This window comes from Saccoglossus kowalevskii, chromosome 4 (assembly GCF_978046115.1).
Source record: "Saccoglossus kowalevskii chromosome 4, keSacKowa6.1, whole genome shotgun sequence".
NCBI lineage: Eukaryota > Metazoa > Hemichordata > Enteropneusta > Harrimaniidae > Saccoglossus > Saccoglossus kowalevskii.
In genome coordinates this window covers 22,468,891-22,486,555 of record NC_140644.1, presented here as the reverse complement: position 1 = coordinate 22,486,555, position 17,665 = coordinate 22,468,891, and the positions used below count along the sequence as shown (strand labels likewise).

Genomic DNA, 17,665 nt, shown 5'->3' with positions numbered 1-17,665 from the left:
ATAGTTTACAGTTCCATTTGGCCTTTAATATTGTGTAATAGTGCGAATACTAAAATTTGTTTTGAGGGATGTCAGAATAAATGTAATACATGTGCTTGTGAAGCTGATTTAATTTAGTTAACTAATTACATAAACCTACGTATAATAATGCCTAATATGTGCGATAATTTACCAAAAATCACATTGTATTGTTGATGAATTAACACAGTTGACCTTTGATGCTCTTTTGTTGAAATGTATTCACCAAACTGTCACTGTGAAGTAGATTCCTTGAATGATCTGCTACAGTTCCCGGGCTTTTACTTTTTCTCGCTATCAAATTTACATGGATTATTTTCCCATTGATTGCACTTTAGTTGATTTGAGAGTTAGTGACAGAGGAACTGCATAATCATGATTAATTATAAAATCAGACAAAATAAAATATTACGTTTTGATTAATTTGTGCCAAATAGAATCTAATGCACATTCGTAGGTGAAAATTAATATCCTTGTTTGAGTGCCTGCATTTTCATGCTGTTAGTCAACCATTCATGCTTTAACAAGTGAATTATGGTAGCGGTAGCAGTTTTTTATTTTTTTGAACATAGTCATTGGTTCATTAGCAGGCTTTGTTAGTAAATGTGGTATGAAATATGCTACACTTCACATCGCAGGGTTTGGAATTTAAGGAAGCATAAACTGACAATTTAATGAAACTTGTCATTTATGCAAATTACTTGACACTAACTTGTTATTAGCAAAGTGGGTTAACAAATGAACAAAACAAAAATGGATCATAGTACTTATGTTTCTATAGGAATTGTATTGGACTATCGGATTATTACCGAGTGTCGTAGATAACAATGACAGCCATTCTGAATGAAATCTAGGGCAATCTTGGTCAAGATTGATGACAACCCCCCCCCCCCCCACATATTTGTTATTCAAAATATTGTTAAGTGTATGCATACCAAATTTAATGCAATTCTTACCTAACTAAAGATGAGTCTTAGTCTACCTTCAGAATATTGCTTCTCCAATTTCTAATTTGATTTTGAACCAGAGAGTGTGATGTGATTTGCAACTAGACAAAGGTTTCTGACTCACTGTCTTAAGGATGTTCTCTGCTACAAAGACTCACTGTCTTAAGGATGCTCTCTGCTACAAAAGGTTCTGACTCACTGTCTTAAGGATGCTCTCTACTACAAAAGGTTCTGACTCACTGTCTTAAGGATGCTCTCTACTACAAAAGGTTCTGACTCACTGTCTTAAGGATGCTCTCTGCTACAAAAGGTTCTGACTCACTGTCTTAAGGATGCTCTCTACTACAAAAGGTTCTGACTCACTGTCTTAAGGATGCTCTCTGCTACAAAAGGTTCTGACTCACTGTCTTAAGGATGCTCTCTGCTACAAAAGGTTCTGACTCACTGTCTTAAGGATGTTCTCTGCTACAAAAGGTTCTGACTCACTGTCTTAGGGATGCTCTCTGCTACAAAAGGTTCTGACTCACTGTCTTAGGGATGTTCTCTGCTACAAAAGTTTCTGACTCACTGTCTTAAGGATGTTCTCTGCTACAAAAGGTTGTGACTCACTGTCTTAAGGATGTTCTCTGCTACAAAAGGTTCTGACTCACTGTCTTAGGGATGCTCTCTGCTACAAAAGGTTCTGACTCACTGTCTTAAGGATGCCCTCTGCTACAAAAGGTTGTGACTCACTGTCTTAAGGATGTTCTCTGCTACAAAAGGTTCTGACTCACTGTCTTAGGGATGCTCTCTGCTACAAAAGGTTCTGACTCACTGTCTTAGGGATGTTCTCTGCTACAAAAGGTTCTGACTCACTGTCTTAAGGATGTTCTCTGCTACAAAAGTTTCTTACTCACTGACTTAAGGATGCTCTGCTACAAAAGGTTCTGACTCACTGACTTAAGGATGCTCTCTGCTACAAAAGGTTCTGACTCACTGACTTAAGGATGTTCTCTGCTACAAAAGGTTTCTTACTCACTGTCTTAAGGATTCTCTCTGCTACAAAAGTTTCTTACTCATTGACTTAAGGATGCTCTCTGCTACAAAATGTTCTGACTCACTGTCTTAAGGATGCTCTCTGCTACAAAAGGTTCTGACTCACTGTCTTAAGGATGCTCTCTGCTACAAAAGGTTCTTACTCACTGACTTAAGGATGCTCTCTGCTACAAAAGGTTCTGACTCACTGTCTTAAGGATGCTCTCTGCTACAAAAGTTTCTGACTCACTGTCTTAGGGATGCTCTCTGCTACACAAATTTCTGACTTGCTGACTTAAGGATGCTCTTTGCTACAAAAGTTTCTGTGAGTCTCTGTTTTAGGGCATTAACTTTTTAATTGTAATTTTTCTGTTGATACATTATGTACATGGTTATTGCTTGAGTTTTAACTTGAGCAATAACTGTCTAGAAAACTATAAAAATGTCCAGATGACAGAACCAACTGATAGAACCAAAATATATGACTTGTAGACAGCTTACAGATACACCTTTCATAGACTGAACACCATATATTGTATTGTGATGCATTAATTATGATAATATTGATTTTTTTTTTCAAATGAATTTTCAACTTTTCCTACAATTTCTCGATTAGAAGCATCTCAAATGGAAACAAGCATACATAAACCAAAATTATTGTAAGCTGAATCAATCGTTTTGTCTGTAGAAACACCTGAAATTTACGTAAGTGCATGCTCTACTAATGGAGCAAATATGGTATCATTGAGATAAGACATCTGAAGAATTTGACATTTCCAACAAATATTGATCAAAACAAAGGTAAAACAGTCAGTGTTGGTGCGGATTTATTTTGTGGATTGTAACAAAAGTGCACATCGGCCGTGAAACACCTTTCCTACCCTTATGTAGCTAGATAATATTACCCTCCATTCCTGTACCTTGAAGGAAGTAATTTCCGTTACTTAAATTGAATCAATAATTTCCAGTCTGTCTGCAGATTACTCCTTCATTAAACTAAGTCGACAGAAAGAAAATTCTCACATAGTATTGAACCTTAGTGTACCTGTATAACAATTCAATTTTAGAAGTAATTTAATTCAAAAAAAAAAATTAGATTTTTGTTCAGTAAAACAGATTTATTTATATTTTGTGCTTGGGTATATGATTTGAGTTCTAGTTTATTTTGTATCACTGCCGCATCTCTGATGTACACAGTTGATTGTGCCGCTCCCGAAACTGCTCTAATTCCAGCTTTGCAATTCAGAATTGCACTTGATCAGATCAACATCTCACTGGCAAGTTTCCAATTATTTCATCGTTTAATGCTATTGTGTCAGGAATTGAGTATGCGCGTAATAGGTATTTGTGTTGCCAGGCGACAGTTACAATGGCTTGAGGGTGTTGCCATTTCTGGGTTTTCCATCTGCACTGACTTGGCAATGTGCATGTTCATACAGTTCTGACAGTATGCTCAGTATATTCCTTCAGGGTTTTCTTGCTGTGTTTAAGGGACGAATGCATAATAGAATTTATAGCTATTTGCATGTCATTTCAGTGGTTCTCTGAAAACCTTTTGCAAAGAACTGTAGGATGTAATAGCGTATTGTGTGCTCTTTTCCTTTCCATTGAAATTGTCATCTAGCAAAGATATCTATTCTACATATTTAATCTTCTAATGAACAGCTGATACTTTGTTTTAAGGTAACAGAGGTAAAACATGTTGTTCTGTGATAAGGACATTCTTTAAATAAGCATGTTAATCTACAACCTATATATCATCTGAAAGCTTAGATATAGGGAAATACGGTAGTGGATAATTTTATTATTTTGTCTTTTTACTATACTAACAATTGAAAACATTTTGTAACACTCAAGTCGTGTAAATGACCTGTAAATTGTGAATGTGTTGTTATTGTAGCATGCTTAGTAACTTTTAGAGAATGTATGAATCACAGTTCAATTTTTATTGCATTTTACCCCTGTTGCTACATAATTAAGTTAAAATGGCCAACTGACGGCCATTTATTTATTTACCTTTATGCGTTCTTAACCATTTCTTTGACATGTCTTGGCAGATTTTGTTCAAAAAGTTGTTACAAATACAAGACATATAATTTGTAAAGCCTAAATGTTTCTTCAACCAAAAACAAACAGGGACTATGTCATTTCCAGTGATTTTTTGACTAGTGACTTGAAACATAATCAGTAATACATTTTTGGAAGATTTAACTAAATATGATGCGGACATTTTGTATTTGCTGTATTGGCAGTGAATGTGTGTACATACATGAGGTGTGTATATATTCAAAATAAGTTGTATTTTAATGATACAACACACATTAAATACATTTGGGTTTATGTGTGCTTCTGTATCAGATGTGTTTCTAATAGAACAAATACATTATTTGTGTGACCTAGTTTTTAATATAACCTAATTGATAGAAACCACCAAAAACATGTCAAAAGCACAAAATTTTGTCTTCATACTATATGAATTTCCTTGTGGTTTCAGGGTTTTTTACAACTTTCTCTAGAATCATCTTTCTTGTTCTAGTCGCTTGGCGCCATATGCACATATGCATACAAGATTGCTGCCAGAGTAGTAGCAATCCAAGCTGCTGGCGAGGATTGATACCAAACTCTGGGTGTAATCACTCCGCTGACGTCAACCTATGAAACAGTATTGGATCCTATATAAGGACACATGAACATATACACTTGTCCATCAATTGTCTCAACTATTTCTATCACGTCTTGTTCAAAATTCAAAGACATTATAACACTGCAGGAGATGTGCAAGTTGGTCACCACGGTTACTGGGTTAATACACATAAGATCAGCAAGTCACTTTAGGTCATTTCTCCAACTGCTTTCCCAGAATGACTAATGTATTAATATGCAAATTGTGTTTCACAGCGTCTCTGTTTTGTGTCATGTGACTTTTTAAAAAAAATTCTATTGACAGTGTTGATAACATTTTATAGTCTTCCTTATTTACTGCATAAGTGAAGAATGATCGTAGTCTTAAAATACTACATTATTTGTAATTTATCATCCATATTACAGGTATCGGGTAATCTGCATCGGTGGTAGATACTTCCTGGCTTTGGTTTTGGGGGTGGCCATGATTGACAAGTCAACAGAAAAGTGTAGTCAACAAAATATTGCATTCATTATGTCAACATTTATCAACAAATTTATTAAAAAAAAAAGTGAGAGTAAGCAATGAAAACCGACATCCATGTACGCAGAAAGTTATATTACAGTCATTTCTCACTAATAGAGTTCTAGAGTTCCTAATAAAATTAGAGTATATATGCATGTATGTGATGATTTGGATTGTGTATTTATGACGCACGCTCTCACCTTTATAAATATATATCCATTTTCATAAACTTTACTAAATAACGTTTATCAAGGAATAAACATTAAATAAAATTTATCATGCCAACGAATCACAGAGCTGAACTCTTAAAATTGGGGGCATAATTGTCAATTGGGTTGTCAAAGTCGCCGATGACTCTGAAGTATTGAAAATGAATACAGATGCCGCATAGGGATATCATAAACATCAGGAAATCTGATAAAATTATAGATAGTGAGAAGACTTACTTTGAACAGCCTTAGAATGCAGATCCAGTTTTTTTTCTTCTTTAATAGAATCTCATTGTGTGTAATAAGTAAATCAGTTGCCACAAGGAAATGTTCGTTATTTTAAAGCATGTTTTCTCATGATGAAAATTTGACTTACATGAAATTAAAATATTTACTTTATAACATTGAAATTTATTAGGGTATGCCCTATTAAAATACAGTGAAGGGCGTGAAACTGTACCTTAGCTCTCATTCAAATTAAAATATTAGCGATTGACTCAAGATCTAAATATTGTCTGCACCTATAATGTACGCACATGCCTTCACATGACATAGCAACTGTGACCGCCAACTTGAGGCATTTGCTGAATGGATAATATTGAATTAACTCATTAATACATGTATTAATCAAAATGGTAATGTACATAACAATACCATTTCTGGATTATTTATAAAACATTTTAATGACCCCAGCTTTATGCCTTTTATTAGTCCCCGTTCGGACGCAGTCCGAAAACAGGGACTTATGTTTTGCCCTGTGTGCGTCCGTCCGTCCGTGCGTCCGTGCTTCCGTGCGTCCGTGATCACCTGTATCTCGAACATGCATGGACCGATTGAGTTCAAACTTCACTCATACATCACACATTATATGGGACATATGCACATGCATTTTTTTCATGATCCGATTAACGATAGCCGAATAGCGGCCATTTTAAGGCCGAAAATGCATCAAAATCGCACATTTTCACCATTCCGGACCCGGATCTCAGTTATGCATGGACGGATTTTGTTCAAATTTGGTACATACATTAAACATAATAGGACCTTGATGCACGTCATTTTTTTTTTCGGATCAAGTTCGAAATAGCCGACTGGCGGCCATTTTGTTTTAAAGAATTCAGTTCTGGATCCGTATCCGAGACATGTCTGGATTGATCAAGTTCAAACTTCACACACACAAGGTACATCATGTCACAAATATGTATGTGTATTTGTTTCATGATCTCATTAACGATAGGCAAATGGCGGCCGCTTTAAGGCCGAAACTGCATTGAAATCGCACATTTTCACCATTCCGGACCCGGATCTCAGTTATGCATGGACGGATTTCATTCAAACTTGGTACATACATTAAACATAATAGGACCTTGATGCACGTCATTTTTTTTTTCGGATCAAGTTCGAAATAGCCGACTGGCGGCCATTTTGTTTTAAAGAATTCAGTTCTGGATCCGTATCCGAGACATGCTTGGATTGATCGAGTTCAAACTTCACACACACAAGGTACATCATGTCACAAATATGTATGTGCATTTGTATCATGATCTCATTAACGATAGCCAAATGGCGGCCGCTTTAAGGCCGAAAATGCATTGAAATCGCACATTTTCACCATTCCGGACCCGTATCTCAGTTATGCATGGATGGATTTTGTTCAAATTTGGTACATACATTAAACATAATAGGACCTTGATGCACGTCTTTTTTTTTTTCGGATCAAGTTCGAAATGGCCGACTGGCTGCCATTTTGTTAAAGAATTCAGTTCTGGATCCGTATCCAAGACATGTCTGGATTGATCAAGTTCAAACTTCACACACACATGGTACATCATGTCACAAATAGATATGTGCCTTTGTTTCATGATCTGCTTAACAATAGCGAAATGATGGCCATTTTAAGGCCGAAAATGCATCAAAATCACGTATTTTCACAATTCCAGAACCGGATCTCAGTCATGCATGGATGGATTTTGTTCAGATTTAGCACAATGTGTTGTACATATGCAGATGCATTTCGGTCATGATCTGCTTTGAATGTATATGTCACTCAAATATGAACGGAACGGGGACGTGTCATTGACAATTACTTGTTATATACCATTTTTAGCTCCACTGTCAACTTTGTCGAGCGGAGCTTATCATATGAGTAATTGTTCGTCGTCGTCCGTGTCAATGTTTTACTTTTTCGACTTCTTCTTGAAAACTACAAGCCTGAATGCTTTGATACGTGGTGTGTATGTACCTGGGATAGACCTCTTTTAGATTTGTTCATTTCATGATGATATCTTCAATTCTCTAATTTTGGTGAATATGTTTGTCATTTTTGGTAAAAAGTGATATTTTTGAATTCTTGTTGAAAACAGCAAGTGCCATTGCTATACATACTATACACATTGTTCATTTTCCAATGATATCTTCAGTTCTTTAATTGAAATGTGTCTTGCTAACAGCGGAGCTATCTCAGCTGAGAGGCTGCTTGTTTTTTCATTATGATTACATAATGACAGACATCTATTGTCATATATAATCCAGGAAACATACATAGAACTGTTGGTTTACATGCGCTTCTATTGTAAATGTGCTTCTAATAGAACAAATACGGTAGACTATACCTTATTAGGTGTGTGTGTGTCTAAGAGATGTATACATAAACCAAAACATTTATAAATAAAAAAATAAATCAATTTATTTAAATTTGTTGGTCATGTTTATGCAATTTTTGACATTTAAATAATGAATAAATTAACAAATTCTATAATTAGAAATCATAAAATTTGACTATTAAAGACTGTTACACTTGATATCATGATAAAAACATTACACATTCATTACAACTCATGAATTTCAATGTTTCACAATATTTCTTTTAAATAGTACATAACATGATAGACTATGGGGGTCTATTGTAGCGATAGGTTGCACAGATTAATCCAAATTATGCATCCTGGAGGTTGCACCATTGATAATAAAAGCTGTATCGAAATTCTCATCAGACTTGGTAAATGGAAATACTAACGTAATCCCCGAACCAGTGTTGCAAAATTAATCTTATTGTCTGCGCATTTATTTTAAATTCTTCTTCTGTTTTCCAATTATGTCATATTTGTGGTGTTTTTGCTCTGAAAATAAAATCACTGATATATAGTGAGGTGCTTCAATATTCTCATTACTCCAACTGTAAGAATGGCCATTATTCGTTCGGCTCGTTCTCTTGTTGCAATGGCACTTAACTTACACACTTACGGTGTTCTTGTTAAATGACGTAAATTGAGTACTTAATGTAAATGATTTCTTAAAAGCCTTCCAGCAGTAAATCTCTATTTGTATTGATAATCCATATAAAAAAAAATAATTCAAATTTGTTCCCCATAACCACAATTCTCATAGTTTTTGCCGTAATCGCTTACAATAAAACAGCCACATGTACATTCTGACATCAAATTAGTGTACTGTCATAAAAGACACGCATAGCATCTGACATTCTCCTGATTATGGTATTTTTGATGGAATTTATTTTTTACATGAAATGAAATTAAAAATGATATGCTGTGACAAATTTGCATAATTATAGATATGATTATCATCTCTGTTGTACTCATTGTTATGTCAATCAAGTTCCATTGTTCTCTATTGTAATAGCGGGTCGCTTTGATATAATACTTTAGAAAGTCTAGTATTGGAAAATAAAAAAATCTTTTAGCTTACATGTGCTTGATATTAAGGGCTATTATTTTATTCATTTACTAATTAATAAATTAAAAATCAAGATTTTTTTAAATATAAAGATAAATTTTTTTGGGGGGGATTCTGGTCATAGTTGAAAGAAGCTACATGTGATATTTTTTTTTTATTTATTTTTTTTTCGGCAGCATTTTTCTGATAAAAAATAATAATAAAATCACAAATAACATTTTAGAATACAAATAAAAAAAAATATCTTTACACGTTAATTTTTGAAAATGAATTGACCAGAAACGTTCTTGGCCTTATATTAGAATGAACAAAACCAAAACAGATCCTAGCTGATAATGAACTGTCATTGTTGCCATGACAAATCTGCTGAAAATGAGAAATATGAAGTATATTTTGGTGGAATACATCTCCTACCATGAATAGCGCCCTCTTGTGATGAGAACAAAGAGTTACTATTGTGAGGCTCATAATATGTCTGCCCCAGATGAGGTCAGTCATTATTTTGGTTTGTGTAACTCTCACATTTATTATATAATTCAAAATTATAAAATAAAGAAAATGAAACAGCCAATATGAATAGACACGAAAACACAAAAATCATATAAGCGAAAGGCGGCTTGAAACTTTGATGAAATTATTATTTTGTTTATTTTATATCTAGAAATCATTCTGGTTGACTTGTTATTTTATGTATATTGTGATTGTGCATTTGATATAGGACTTAGGCATGATCTCTTTTTTCGTTATATTTTATATTCCATGTTGCCTACCAATAAGCAGTCAGTATTCTCACTCAGAAAATCTAAGTAAAATTATACATTCAATTTATTTGAAACACATTGTTCAAATAAATGGGCTATGTAATGGTATAAACTGATACAAAAAAACTTTGATAAGGTGTATGAAACCTCACCCTCACCTACATCCTCCCCTGTGTAATAATGGATTCTTCCGCTCCCAGTATACTACAGTGCTATTCACTGCTCTCTCTCTGCCATGAACTGGTAGTTTGGGTTTCAACAAACAACCTGACTTGCATTATTTACAACTATGCTGGTTATTTTCTTGGCATTTCTCATCTTGGAACCAATTTAAGAGAATTCATTGTTACCTTATGCGATTTGACTTCACAGAGTTTCACCTTCTTGCTGAGTGGTTTCCGTTTGTATTGATTTGACGTGTCTCCCCCACTGCAGGTTGGTAAGTTAATGATTTCTTCTGCTTACTCCTTTTATATTTGTTATCTTCTTATTCTCTACAAGGTTCTTTCTTATCTATTTTTGCTCCTTGCGAATGCATGCAATTTTCCAGTACATTGAGGTTTGGGCATGTTTCTCCATAGTTAGGGACGTGCCAAATATTGTTATGGGTAGTGTTTGTGTTGATGTGTATGTTTGAAAACTGGGTTCCTAATCACTGTTATTTTTGAGGGTGCAAGTATATGTGATATTGGAACATTTAACAGTTATGTAAGTGCATATGCTCTAGTAGAAAGAATTCAGTAATTTGTTACATTAGCCAAGAACAAATTCTACCGAATTTTATAACTAGTGAAAAAAAAAAGTATGATACCAGTAGAAGTATCGCTATAGGATTATACAATTCCACAGTGTATTTAAGTGCAGTCCATGCTTGAACTTGAAGTGTCAAAGTTTAATCTTGTTTCTTGCACGTTGCCATTTCCCCACTGACTTGTAAATTGATCCCTCTGGATAAGCAGTCACTGCTACGTAAGTCAAAGCATATGATCTGGTACAGCTATAAACTAAATGTGTTTTGGGAAAGAATACATGAAAAACTGAAAATATAACGGTAACTGAGAAGCATATGTTTCATACATCTAGTAACCACACATAAATGTGTCCATGTGGAATATTATCTGGTTAGACCAAAAAAGAGAAAGTTTGTTTCTTGTCCCAGAAAAAATTTAAAAGTCACATGGTGTTTTTTTTTTTTTTTTTTTTTTTTTAAATTAGGGTTATTCAATACTACAGCAAAGAGATGTATGTTTAACATTTATTAAATGATGCTCTTGAATGCATACATTAAAAATTGATTTGAATCAACAAATCATACTGTGAAACAGATAACAAACATTTCCCCAATCTACCTCATGTGGTGCACTTTCTGGGTGTGCACTGGAGATTAACAATAACCAATATATGAAAAGCAGAACCATTTTTTTTTTGGCAAGTTTTATTTGTATCATATTGCACCATGATGTTGTATATTCATCGAAGGTCAATGATAAAATTTGCGTAAAATATGAGCTAAATGTGAAAATTTTTGTCCTACAATTCACTGACTTGCTTGTAAAAAATTCAAAGCTATAGATTTATAAAATATTTAAATGTGGATATAAAAAAATCCCGAACTCTGTCAATGTCATTATACTCGTATAAACTTGCTCAATAGCCTTGATGACAAGTACCTTATTGGTTTCTATTTGGACACAATACAAAAAACAGGGACTCATGGATTGTTTGTGCACCCTTGCGTCTGTGCATCCACCCTGTATCTTGGATGTGCCTGGGCTGATCACCTTCAAACTTCACATATACTTCTTGAGATACATGTATGCCCATCCATTTGTTTCATGATTTTTTTCAAGATGGCTGAATGGCATCCATTTTTGTGTTAAAATTTCTTCTAACAGCAAGGACCTTGGGCACATCCAGTTATCAACAACCACAATTGATTATATCACATTTGCAATTCTTGCGTAAAGGCCAAATTACTTCACTGATCTATGTCTAAAACATAAAATTATTGAGCTTAGCAAGGGTCATCACCATGGTACCACCCTGGCAGCAGTCATCACCACTCTAAAAACAGTCATGAATTGCTGCCTGCGTACAATTGTCGTATTGGTGCGTGCAAATGTCCATGTGGAGGTTAATTGATTATTAAACAGAACACTGACAATTTGAGTGGTGATAAAAGTGTTTGTCACAATTGCATCGATTAACTCGTAATATGATTCTGACGTAACTTTAGAGCGTGGAACAGGCCAAAATTAAACAACAATGAAACCATAATCATTAGTGTTTAATTGCCTTTTTATCGACCAATAATTGAATGTAATTCTCTGAAAAAATGTTTCAGCTTTAACGCCATTTAAGTCGCCTCATCGCTTCATCATGTTTATGAATGATTAATAAAGTAAGGTTTTGTGACGTCATTTCTAACTAATGCTACAGTTCAACTACTTGAAAAGCATGATGGGTATTTCTAATAATATTAGCTGTACCATGCACCTTTATTTGCATAATTACCCTGTCATAACAGTTATGTTAAAATATTTGTTACCATGACAACTGAAATTAGCTGTTGTGCATCAAATGGAGCAAATATTGTTTTTTCCTGTTGGCTAAAATGAACTGTTGCTATGATGTTATGTATTTTGGCCGATTTCTTGTCTGTATATAGATACTAATAACATATAGTTTTATTGGTTGTAACTTTTACTGAGATTTTCTTTTAAATTGCATGCGTGCATTTCAAGTGAAAATAGTGTTGTAGAAAAAAACCTGTTCAAAATCATTTAACAAAACAATGAAAAGCGTGGTTACCATAGCATCAACAAGTCACATACTTGAGATTCTTCCTCCCAAACAGGAAGTGACCCTTGAATGTTGCTATGGTAACAAAGGAAGTATTGATCAGAGATCGGATTTATGACTGCTCTCCGCATAACAGACAGGATTTCTTGAGCATTGTCAGGAAATTAGAAAATTATTGTTAGCTGAAACAAAACAGCTTTAGGAAGTCGTGAAATGTCAGTACAGTTCATCATGATACCCCATTTACTGAATATCATGTTTTTTTTGGTCATTTGATTATGGCCATTGGTTGGCATGGTGACTAATTATTCATAAATAGTGATGATGTTGTTCGATTCACCCAATCATTGCTTGTCTGTGGGTGGATCAATGCTTATTTGTCATGCTGTAATGCGAATGAGCGAAGCAGTGTAGATGTTTAATAATCATTCATGGGAGACTTCGAAAATGTGGTTGGTAAATATACTGCTACTGGCTGTATATAGAAGCACTGTAGTTTTATCTACATTATGAATTTATTGCAAGGATTTTCTCATCAAGGATGCAGAGTTCCCAATTCCATATGTAGCTTCATACAGAAAAAAAAAAACGATAACCCATTACCCCCAAGAAATAAATTAACCACCTATACCACTCCAAGTTAGGATAACAATTGTCCAGACTTGGCTGGTGACAGAAACATTGCAGCCTTTATTTAAGATCAGCTGAGTAGATGAGAAGTGCATTCGACTTGGTTCCAAAATAATCAATTATAAATTGCCATGTTTGCGGCAGCATTTCTCTTTCTTTTTCTAGTCTGCCTGTCTAGCAGCATAATAATATATTGCTGTATTACCGGTAAATGACATGTAGCCAGGGGTTGTATAAACCCATAATGCTGCCTCAAAAACGCCAATATAAGGGATCTTTATTCTGGTAAAATGAGAGATACATTTTGTAACAAAGATATACCTAGAATCAATTATTGAATCCAATGCAGTGGGACTTAAGTCAATTGCAACTATCATTTATATATTTGTATTTATTGTTCCTGTCTTCAAGTTTTTATCCCTAGCGGAAGGGGAATCTTTTGTTTCATTTTGTGACATGCTAAGCCTACCATTCAAATATACATTGTGAAATTGAAATTTGAATTTCTCAACTTGTAACTGGTTACCGTTGGATACTGGCAATATCGCAGCTGTGTGTGTTTGTCACTAGTAAATAGATAAAGTTTTGTAGTAAAAACTTATATCCATAGCAACGGATACTTTTCAGGTTTTGAATGTTGATCATAAATGAGAATACTATTTTGTGAATTTGTGCTGAAAAGAGGGACCTGGTGGTGAAAAGGTTAACCCTACATGATACAGATGTCGGAAACTGATCTACTCACTTGGATTTGAATTTTTTTTGCTCCTCATTAACAAAAAAATAACTTATCAGTTAAGAAAATGGAACAGCTAAATGTTAAAATTTGAAAACAATGAAAGTATCGAATTTGCTCCATTTAGAAACGCATCACCAATAAAAGTGCACATAAACCAAAAATTACATATCGTATTTGCTCTGTTAGTAGCATGTGTGCTTAAATGATTGACATAGATTTTATAAATAAGTCATATTTTAGCGATTCAGTATACAGCAAATGTGACTGTGGGTTTATATGCGCATCTATAAAGAGATGTCCTTCTAGCAGTACATATGCTGTATTAGAACCACATCTGCAATTAGAAACATGTATAAACACAACAATTGGGTTTGTTCACCTCTGTCATTTACATATTAAAGCGAATGGGCTTATAATAGAGCAAATATAGTACACTTGGATTCAAAACATTTCACCCAGTTAGAGATTTTTCTGCATAAGGTGACTGCAGGCTGATAATTACTTAAACGCTCTTGTTCTTAACTGCCTAATTTTAAAATAATGAGTAGAATTCAGTCATTGAACGATTCAGTATTTTCATTGAAATATTTGGGCCTAAATGATTGCCAGCAACACAGAAAGTACTATCAAAATATTGAATGCAGTCCATATGGGCCAGTCACATGATTTCAATGCAGCCATCACTTGCCTACTCTTGTATATCAACTCCTAGTTTGGCTGAGACAGACGACCCTTGACCCTACATTATTATTTGATGGTGATTAGATGGGAGTGTTGAGTTTGAACACTTACAATAATTATCTAATAACGTCTTTTGATTGACAGGTATGATATAGCTTCATCAATGCCTGGGAAACGTTATTGTCTGCATTTTTATTCATTTAAACCGTTCATGTTATCTACTAAATGAACTTGTTCTCGTATCAAATGGGTAAACTCTTCCTGTTTTGTGTAGGTAACTGAAGTAACCCTCGGGGGAGATATCAGCTGATTTATTGTGTGTTTTTAGTTAAATTAAAATTTAATTGAATACTGAGCACCTGCTCGCTTCTTTATGATCGTAAACAGGTTCTATGTTCCGCATTCTAACACTCATTATTAAAAGCAATGTAGTATGAAATTGCTACATGTAAACATACATTAAAAAACAAATTAATCTAAAATTTGCACCATTTCAAATATCGTGGGTACATTATTAGGTGTTTTGTTTGGCTTTCTCAGAATTATTTCCCCCATTGTTCATTCAGATTTACTAATACCATTTTGAGGGTAGGGGAAAAGTGGATTGTATGGTAATTTACTGGCCTTGTGGGAAATTATATATTATAGGACACAAAATTCTCTTGTAGTTCTAACAGTGTATCGTATTTGCTCTATTATTAGTTCCTCTTATGACATTAAACACAACTCAACATTCTTCAATATATTAGTCTAATTCCAAATGATCTGGTCTTGTCACCAAAGGGAAAAACCAAAACAATATTTATCACTGAAAATAATGGATATGACTGGTTTAAAGACTGTTATCGTGTAATGTGAGCGAGTACAAATAATTTGATTGATATCATTTGATTGGTTGACTGGTATCATGTGATGTGCAAGTGAATCGGTAGACTAGTGTCATGTGATTGATATCAGCTTGTTTGGTTTGTCGTCATACTACAAGTCATTAGGAAAAAAAAACCTATATAGATTCCAACATCATTGATATTCGACTTTATTCAATCTCTGACCACGATACTATACATGAAAAAAAAAAAACTTTTGTCATATACAGGGATATTTTGTTTTATTTGCCAGCATTAAGACTAGATTTCCACATTGTCTTCTATTCATATCTAAAGATAAAGGGCATTGATAGACAGCTCGGCTAGCCATTGATATTGAAATTAAACACAGTCTTGATCCCTACCGTTCTATTCAGCAATGCCGTGATTAGTGAGTTGTACGCTGTATTAGTGAATGATTTGCCCATTTTGCTTGAGATTCAAATCACCAATACTTGTAATCTGCTCTCAGGGTGAAATCTGTGTTTAGTGAAAATTGTGCAGGGATGTCAATTTTAAAAGCCTCGGAATCCTGTGCTGTAGCGTAAACTTCAAAGTAAAAATTGCATCTGCCGAGCTCTTCCTCTGGTGTAATTGCGTTGGGACGGATATATTGTTCAATAGGAGATTGAATTTTTATGTCGAGAAAATCAAAGTGCAGACGGTAAACTGAAATCAATTCAAGAGTGACTTTTCGGAAACACTTTCTTTTCCCGACTAAAATTGAATCTTTTATGAACAAATCTTGAGTGGTATTAATATTTAATATGTCCAATTCTTGATGCCGTTATCTTATATACCTTATTAACCTTTGTGTCCAATGCTAGATGCCATTATCTCATAAACCTTATTAACCTTAGCAGCACTGTCAAGTATTTCCGCATCGTACTGCTTTTTTCCTTATGTTAGTATGTGCAGTATGACAGTGCGGTTGTCAATATTTCGTTGCTGCATACTAATTCTCTATTTCGTAAGATTGATTTCTTTTTTTGAAAGCATTATTGGAAATAATTGGCAATAAGTCGCTTTTACCTAATAAAAGAAAAAAATTGGCTTTGTCGCTGTAACTGAGCTATTAACAGTAGTGTAAAAGGCAGTTGCCTGTAATTGTATAAGTCTTTGAAAAGAATTTGTCGCCATGTACAGGGAAAAGAAATTAATGAAACTCTGAATGTAGTCTTTTCTGTTACTAATATGGAATTGCACTACCTATTACATCGATCTCACTTCCATATAAGGAAACTGTTTAATCCTTATTCGAGAAAAGGTTACTTTAAACTAGTGCGCATCTTTGAAAATTATACAAAGGTGATTATTTATGGAGATAATAACCAATGAACAAACACACATAATTAAAAAATTAACACACAACATCCAGTATCAAAATGTTAAAACAAATTGAGAGTCTCTGATGATATGTATGAAAAATACTTGGATCTTGTTTTGATTATGTCCATTTAGTAATTGAAAATGGTTGCCAGAGTAAAGTGTGCTGCATGCATCTACATGTACCAGTCAAACTACTAAATCTGGAAAAGGAGTTTTTTGTAGGCCTTATCATGAGTAAACAGACAGTTAGAATTTATTTCGGCTTTCACAATTTCATATAGAAGTTGAAATACACATTTTCTTCCCTTCTGGGTTTTTCCTCACTCCCCTGTAAAATTGACTGGGTAAAAGTGTTCTTCATATCTTTTTTTTGTTCGTTCTTTGCATTTCCTCGAAGTATATATAAACTCTTTTTCTGCTCAGGTCATCACTCAACTGCATGAGGTCATCGCAGCTGAAAGAAAGTTGATGTTGATTTCAACTTGTAAAGGAATGCTGCATTGAACTCCCATTGACTGTGAAATCCATCTTTTCATACTTCCATTTCTTACTATAAAGTCAGTCAGTTTTATTGTCATTTTATTTCGTGGTTAGAATCTAAATTAGAAATGAAGCTCTTGCCGTGGTTTAACCATCTGTGTTAAAAAGAGACTAACAATTTTTTGAGTTTATGATATAATTTTGTCAATTAACAAATTATTTGTTTATTTCTATAATTATGTAAATATTCATCAATGTTATATTTCACTTTTTTGATTGGACCGTATTCAAGGGTCAAGACAGTAGTTTTTTCCTTGATAATTTTTAAATTAAAATTGTACGCATAAC

At 34.1% G+C, this 17,665-nt stretch overlaps 1 long non-coding RNA gene across 2 annotated transcripts in view; it reads left to right on the top strand.

Annotated features, from left to right (window-relative positions):
• Window positions 1–17,665, top strand: part of LOC146747194 (uncharacterized) — a 94,718-nt gene that overhangs the window by 27,013 nt on the left and 50,040 nt on the right. Inside the window, exon 3 of one of the 2 annotated variants that reach the window (XR_014929181.1) lies at window positions 10,163–10,229. This is a non-coding gene — a long non-coding RNA (uncharacterized LOC146747194). Of the gene's footprint in view, window positions 1–9,937; window positions 10,230–17,665 lie in introns of those variants that run through there. The other variant, XR_014929180.1, reaches the window with a different exon arrangement.